The sequence below is a fragment of the Ooceraea biroi genome, chromosome 12, assembly GCF_003672135.1.
Source record: "Ooceraea biroi isolate clonal line C1 chromosome 12, Obir_v5.4, whole genome shotgun sequence".
Lineage (NCBI taxonomy): Eukaryota > Metazoa > Arthropoda > Insecta > Hymenoptera > Formicidae > Ooceraea > Ooceraea biroi.
In genome coordinates, this window is record NC_039517.1 from 7639166 (window position 1) to 7647195 (window position 8030).

The window sequence follows — 8030 nt, forward strand, 5'->3', positions numbered from 1 at the left end:
AAATAATAATAATAATTAAAATCTAGATCGGAGCCTAAATCAAACGCGAAATAGTTAGAAATTTTTATTCTGTTGCAGCGAATTTTCGCATCTTTAATTCGCACTTGCAACATCTATACAGTGACAATAGATTATCTGAAATTATTATATTAGGTACGCAAATTAAATTGATGTTCTTTTTTAAAGAAATTAAATCCCTGATTAAATCTTTATTACAAACAAATAATAAATATGTTAAACTTTTCAAAATATTCGCCATAATTTTCTAATACTTTTCTCCATCTATTGGATAGCTGACGAATGCTATTTAAAAATGAAAGTAAATAATTTAAAAAAAGCACACCGAATTAATTCGCGCATCTAATAAATGGAGAATTCTTGGCAGCAAAAACCCTTCACCACATCAAGGTGATTCTCTTTTAAAGGGGAAAAATGTACTAGTGTAAAAGCCTACTAATAGTTTGGAGTAAAGTAGTTTGTGGAAAAGTGCATCTCTTAATTTCGAAAAAAGAAACAGACTAGAAATTTTTATCGGGACAAAGTCGAGCGTGCGTTGATCAAAAGGTTCTACGATTAAATGGCTCTCAATGACTATCTGAGACGCATTATAATATTTGCATTTGCATTCCGCGCCATCTTCTCGTACTTACTTTTGCTACGAGAAATTTTTCAGACGTAATAATACCAAAGATGAGAATGGATAAAATGACATATGCCGGAAAAATACCGAAGAAGAAATATTCGTCATGTGCAAAAGAGAGAGAGAGAGAGAAGAAAGTCACGGGGTTTCGGGTCGAATCGAATATCGGCTAGTGGGATCGAGTGTCGGTGGGGTGGATTGCGGTAAGAGAGACAGGAGGATGTACGTTCGATTTGTGAAAACGAGATTTGCGCGTTTGATTTGCGGACTGGGATGGCCGTCGAATCGATCGTGGGATATGGCTATGAAAAAGTAAAGCTTATCCAATTTGGATGTGATTCGTGCCGCGTATCATGGACTCATTCGGATAATTTAATCCTTCTTAGGGTTTGTAATTGAATCGGACTAATCACGGGCCAATCACGAAAGTGATCACTTTCGTGATTAGCCCATTAGCCGTTCGGTTTATTGTTTGTTCATCAAAAAAGCAAATTAGCCTAATATAACCAGTCTAACCATACGCTGGTGCGCGTTTTACTCTTATCGGAAATTTTGCATCTGAGTATAATTTCGCATGTTTGTGACTTTTGTGGGACGCAGGTGATTTTTGCGGATGTATGAAAGAATAATTATTCACGTAATTAATATAGTAATTTGCTCTGTTTAATGTCTTTCCATCGCCGCTGGAATAGTATTTTCGTTTAGTCAAATAAGAGGAAATAGTTATTAATAGTTAGGCGGAAGTTATTAAAAAACATGACGCTGTTATACGGAGTAAGGTAATACCTATGATGGCTCTATCCGATTGATCCTCGCTAATTTATATACGGTGAATACGAATATGGAATAGTAAATCCAATTCCGACTGATGCGATACGATTCCAAACCGAATGGCGATTTCGTGAAATGATTTCATTCCGTTGAATAACGCATCACGTATATCAACAGTGACAACTGGCGAAAATCACTGTGCGTGAAAAACAGCGTTTTTTCTTGTCTTTTTCTCTCTCAATTTTTACAATTATCTCTCCTCTGATCTAAAATATATATATATATATATATATATATACAATATTTAATAATACAATATTTAATATACATATATTTAACTTCTTCGATAATATGCTGAAGTGAAGTAATGGAGTTATTGAGATTGGAGTTTGATATCTCTTATCATAAATAACTCCTATCTCTTAACAAATAAGTGATTTATTATGACAATGGTTATATTTCACATCGTACAAACAGTGTTACATGATTTATTATTAAGTGCTTGCAAAAGTTCATATGATATTAAGCCATCTTCCTTCCTTCTGGTTCTTTCCCATTGCTTTCAAATGACGGGATATTGTTCATTCGTTAACTACAAGTTGCCTTGCAAGCTTCTTTAATGTTTGGGACGAATTTTCGTTGAATACTACTTCGTTGTTCTTCATCTATTTACGATCTTATGAATTTTTGCAAGCACCTATATAATAGTGATACATTATAATTCACATTGTACAAACAACGTAATGTAACGTTACATAATTTATCATGACAGATTTTTTATTCTCGCAGTTTTGCAGTATCGGTGGCTTTCAATTTCTAAATCCTTATTGTAACGCTCCTAAGAATAATTAATTACATGCATTAATTAATTATTACATAATATAATATGTTACAATATTGTAATATGTTATATTATTATAATATTATGTTAATATGTTACAATATTATAATATGCAATAGTTATTTACATACAACTTACTAATGTAATCAATTATACAATACAACGTGCAATTATATACAATTTTCTCTTGTGCAATATATAAATTGTAAATATATCAATAAATAAATTATTTAAAAAATTAATTTTAGCGGTGTTTTGACAAAGCCGCACAGCCGCATAGCCATGAAACGCATTCAGCGTGAAGCTAAATATTGTAACCTTTGCAAATCCATGAAATCGAACGGGGATTACATGGATTGGTGCGCGCCGCTTTATTTCGACGATATGCCACGCGCGTGTGTATGCCTACGTGTATATGCGTAAAAATGGGGAAGATTCGACTGTGCAATTCGACCAGATATCGGATCCAATCGCGAATTCAGGAGATGATTTAATCCCGTTCTAAACAATGCACATCGAATGCAACGCTCGGCGAAAATCGTTTCGCGCGAAAGTCACCTATTTATAGGTAAACGTTGTTATCGGGGAACGCTGTTATACGATGCATCCAGATAACGTCGTGTAATTCACGTCGCGTTACGTGTCAGAATAGCCGTGCGCGATGCTTCACAGGGATCAGGAGAATTTCTGTTTTGGACTACTTTCGATACGCATCAATATTAACAAGATGTAACCACTTACAATCCTGACATTATATCTGTCGCTCTTAATGAATCCTTTGAAACGAGCGACTTCCCAAATCGAATGACAAAACGTCGTGCATTTCGTAACGCTCGCGGTTTAATCCGCACGCAGGCGGATTTTTACACGTGAGCGGTAATACTCGCGAGCCGTACAATAACGTGCCGCAACCTTATCCCGTATTTTTGCGTATGCAAAAGGGCTTTTTGTTTAGTCGCCGCCGCGTTCTCGCGTTATATCCGCGAAGGGAACGCATGCGAATTACATGCGGAGGCAGTAAAATGCGAGCGATGCACGTAATGTTTTTTTATTGGAACGCGCACCGAGAGAGGACCGGATATACGCGCATTGTTTCGCTCGAGGCGTGAGAACCACGTTCACGCGTGTGTCCGGAAACTCTATATTTCCCGCCGACCATAAATCTTTCGTTGAATTTAGAGCGGATTCTTCATTAGCGGAAATTCGACCGAAAAGTCTGCCCTCGCGTAACACCGAGCCGAATTAAAATACTTCGAGTCCACCTGAGATTTGAGACGGAAAAACAGGACCAATAAAAATTTCACAGAAATTTCACGAGGAATTCTGTGCCTTGTACTGCATCCCTCATCGACTGCACTTTGTCCTTCATTTCCATAATGCCCTTTGCACTTGCACTCACGACGCCGTAGCTTCTAACTAATTTCGACGAACATACGCGAATATCTGTCAACAGATTTAGCCTTAGCACTAATTTTTATTTTTCATATAAATATGTAATTTCATCGCGCTTTCTTCGCGGAGTAAGAAATGGCGAACTCTACTCTACTAGAAGCGAGTCAAGTACTCAAGCTCATCGTACCCGCTTCGTGACATGAGAATATTCGCAGAATTTCTTCCGAAAAAGGGGAAACGTGGCATTGGAAAAAGCACTGGCGTAATTCTCATATACACGGGCACGACTTAGAAAGGAGAGACCAAAATACTTTGGCTAACACTGGCAAACTCTGGCAGCTGCTCAAGCACGGACATGAGGCTGGGAGAGCTGAGACAAACTCAAGAAAACGCGCGCAATCACGAGCAAGCTGACAGCCAAGCAAGCGTAATAACATACTAGCTACTCGAGCTAGTTAAAGCATAGGCAAGCTGAATATAAAGCTACTCAGGCAAGCTGAAACATGCACGCGTAAGCTCAAGCAATCTCAACCACACTCAGACTTCTCAGAGGCTCTAGCAGGGTCATACTAACTCGGGAATGCTTCAGGCAAGCCTCCGTACGTCTTGGATGAAGCTTGAGCTCAACACGGGAAGACATTGGCAGCTGACACGCTCCAACTGTACCCAGTATACGCCTTCATGGCACCGGACATCCGACACGCACGGGAATAATACTGCATAAAATGCAGTTTCAGAAAAAACTATTACTTGTAGGGGTTTCAAATTTTGAAAATGCGCGATATATTCTGACTGTGCTCTGAGGCTAAATCTGTTGAATAGATATAAGCACGTAATCGCGCACTTTACACACGCGATGCGATACTGTTTATTAAAGTTATTGAATATTCGGTTTGATTTTCATATTATACGCAATGTTTATTAAAAATTTTAAGTGTAAAATTGCGTATGATTTATCACAATGCGAAAAATGCACTCAAGAAACTAGAGTGTATACATGATCGCGTTTCAATGTATAGTATTCGTTCCAAATGAATAAATAATTTGATTTTCGATTTGAAAATTCGATATCTCGATAAGACGTTTCGTCAGTTTTCTTTGTCTTTTCCGCTTCGGAGGTGGGGCTTCGCTAAATTTCTTCAAAAGTCTCGCGTTCCTCGTGTGCGAAAATTGTCAAAAACGTTACTGTGAAATTTTTGATCTGCTGGTCATAGCGGTCACACGGTCGCTCGATTTATGCGTGCATTCGGAATGACAAATTTTGCGATAAGTCCCTCCGCCCCGTCCCTGCTTCTACTCATCTCGGAATTTCACCGAATTTCTTTGAAATTCAACCCTCGTCGAAGCGATGGTATCATATGGTTCGTCTGTGCTTTTAACTTGCGGTGTTCACCATTTTCCAACGAGGACGCCGCTTTCTTTCTCGCGTTCGCGGCAGTAATGACTTACAGGACGTGATTTTCCATTTGTGGGATTCTGAATATATATCACCGTCAAAAGGGAATGAAGAGAGAGCACTCGCGACGACTTGAACTATCGCATTATTCGCTGTACTTCCCCTATCATCCGATTTTACATCGTGGTGTGTAGCTTTTAAAATTCACAGTTGATCTTAAATTCGAGAATCGCGAGCCACGCAATAAGTGCCAAGGAAGGGAAATTTTCATCGGCTGCAAATTTTCTAGCGCTGTTTCATGGTATACGTGAAATAGTATCCACAGATGCAACCGCAAGAGCGTGATGCTCCATGGGAGCAGAGGGCTAGAGGGTAAAAGAGTGAGAGAGAGAGAGAGAGAGAGAATGCGGTTGCGAAGGAGTGAAAACATTTTATTTGCCATAAAATCGATTTCCGTTAGCGTTCGTGGACTTCTCGCGCGCGTGATTCGATACATAGAAGCGCTGAGTCAAACCGACGCGCGCGGGCGGTAAAGCGATAGAACGATGAAATGCTTTATTCGCTATAAATCCGAGTTGGATCAGTGATTCGCAACCTTCCACGCATACCTTTCCGCGATCGACTACGCGATCCAGAAAAAGTTCTCGAAACTCTAAGGCAACTCACCAGAATAACCCGGAACAAACCAGCCGGAAAAGTGCTCGTGCGGAAGGAGCAAATACGGAGGCACGATAATATGTTAAATAACGATAATAATAGCGCTGATGCACAATAAATGTCAATAAAATCAGGTTCTTATTATTGTCGCAATGTGAAATAACACGCACAATTGCGGTAAAACATGTGCAGCAAAAGTTGTGAATTCTCCCAATAAATAATAATTCTCCCTTTTTATTTTTAAACAAATGGATGTTGATGTTTGTGCATCTTATCATTTATATAAATTCATATAAAATATCGTTGTTGACTGAAAAAATATTGTTTGAATGTATTCGACAGACATATCTGATTTTCTTTGTTAGAAAATTCGGCGATCCCGGATTATTATATTTCCGGACTATAAAACATTTTACAGTTGTGGATCGGTGATTATGCTTCCGTATCTCACAATGGACAGCTATCACCCTTGCAGCATCATCCTGTCACCGTCTGTTTGTACACCATTAGCGGCCGAGAGTTGGGCTCAGACGGAGGTTTCCTGCTTCTCCATCAACTCACCTTTATTTCTTTCTTTTTTCGTCCCTTTTCCTTCTCTCTCTCGCCCTTCTGTTTCTATTTAGTGTACCTTTATTTATCTTTTTCTCCTTCCGCATTTATTTCCACCCGCCATTTCCGCTCGAGAACTCTCACGAGGATGAATTCCTCAGATTCGACTCTAAAAGTTTGCATTTCCGTTTTCTTATGCAATCATACTCCGCAATGTTTTTGCTGTCACGCCGGAAAAACGAGAAAAACTCATGTTTTCAGAAAATTTAATAAATACCCTGCAATGCGAATATACATGTTTTACGTTATACGTTGATTCGTTGTTGCAGTTTATTTAATGCACTTTAAAAATGTCATATTTAACTTCCAAATATTAATTTTTAATTTTTAATTGCTAGAATAAAACGCGTAATTAAAATGCACGAATATGGAAACGTTTTCGACGGATGTTCCTACGTTTTACAGTAATACGTTTTAATTTTAATACATGTACAATTTTCAAAAAATTTTCATCTTTTTCGTATTTAACGAAGCGCTAGTCCTACAATTTTCTCTGTGGTACACGATAAATTCTATACTCTGTCCCACATTTTGTAAAATTTCAATTTCTTCGATCATTAGAGGAAAGAATTACGGATGCGGCGGCTCGTTTCTTTCGTTCGAGAGAATCCTGTAATCTCGTACTTCCCCTGGCATTTTACGACTGCTCGTAGGAGATTCTAACGTTGTTCTCGCGATTTTAATGTCTCGTGTCGCCGCGGGGGTATCACCGATGCGCCGGGATCAACGCGTATCCCTTCGAACCAGCCGTTGCATCCCTTCGTCGCGCCGCCACAATGCACTTCGTCGCATTCCATCTCGCGTCGCAACTCGATCACGCGCAAATCCATCCCGAGTAGCACCGCACCCTCGCGTCGGTCGTAGTGAGAGAATCCGAGGTCCGTCGGTCGAAAGCCCAGGGATGAATTTCCAAGTCCGATAACATCAATTTTTCATACGGATCGTCGCTCGCCGCCCGTCGAATCTCCCGATGTGTCTCCCCGCGGAATCGCTTCCAACAATCCCCTCGCCGGATCCGCCACCCTTACAGTTCTGAGAGGGAGTTCGCGGAGGGAGGAACCGGCGCGCGGTGCATTCGATGAGCTCCGTTCCGGGATGGGCGCGAGGAACACGGAGGGATTAAAGCGCGAGTGTGGCGAGCGAAAGGGCGACCGACCCAGAAGGTAGAGGGCGGCAGGCAGGGGTAGAGGACGCCGAGGGGTTAGAAAAGCTGCCAGAAGTGCATTAACCTCTCTGCCGACTCGTTGCAACGAGGGTTGACGCGGGCGGGTCTCGAAAATTTATTACGAACCCCCGTCGCCTTTCTCCCACTGGTCCTTGCTCGCCCCCGGCTCGCTTCGCGTCTGTTGCGTTTCTCTTTCTTTCTCGATCTCGGTCTCTTGTTTTCTTCCGATGCAGAAACCGCAAGTTTAGCAGAGTCTGCATCCCGTTCTCGTGGATTATCGGGATTAATTCTGAAGGGATGGCGGCACGCGGGTCGAGCGAACGCGCGCGCGATTCTTTCCCCTTTGATTCTCCCGCTTTCGGCCGCCCTTTCGTTTTCTCGCCCTTTCTCACCACCCGATCAAGCGAGCTCTCGCTTCGGTGAACGTCGGTTCATTTTTTCAGGTTTTTCATGCGTTTTTTGTTTTCTGAGAGTGGAAGAGAGGGCGGACGAACAGGGAAAACGAACGGGCGAGGGATGCAGAGGGTGCACAACGCATCGCTGTTTTATTTCGCGCTCG

General features: G+C 41.0%; 1 protein-coding gene across 3 annotated transcripts in view; it reads left to right on the top strand.

Annotated features, from left to right (window-relative positions):
• The window catches only part of LOC105284227, a 197570-nt gene that overhangs the window by 41292 nt on the left and 148248 nt on the right, over nt 1-8030 (top strand). The window lies entirely within an intron of this gene.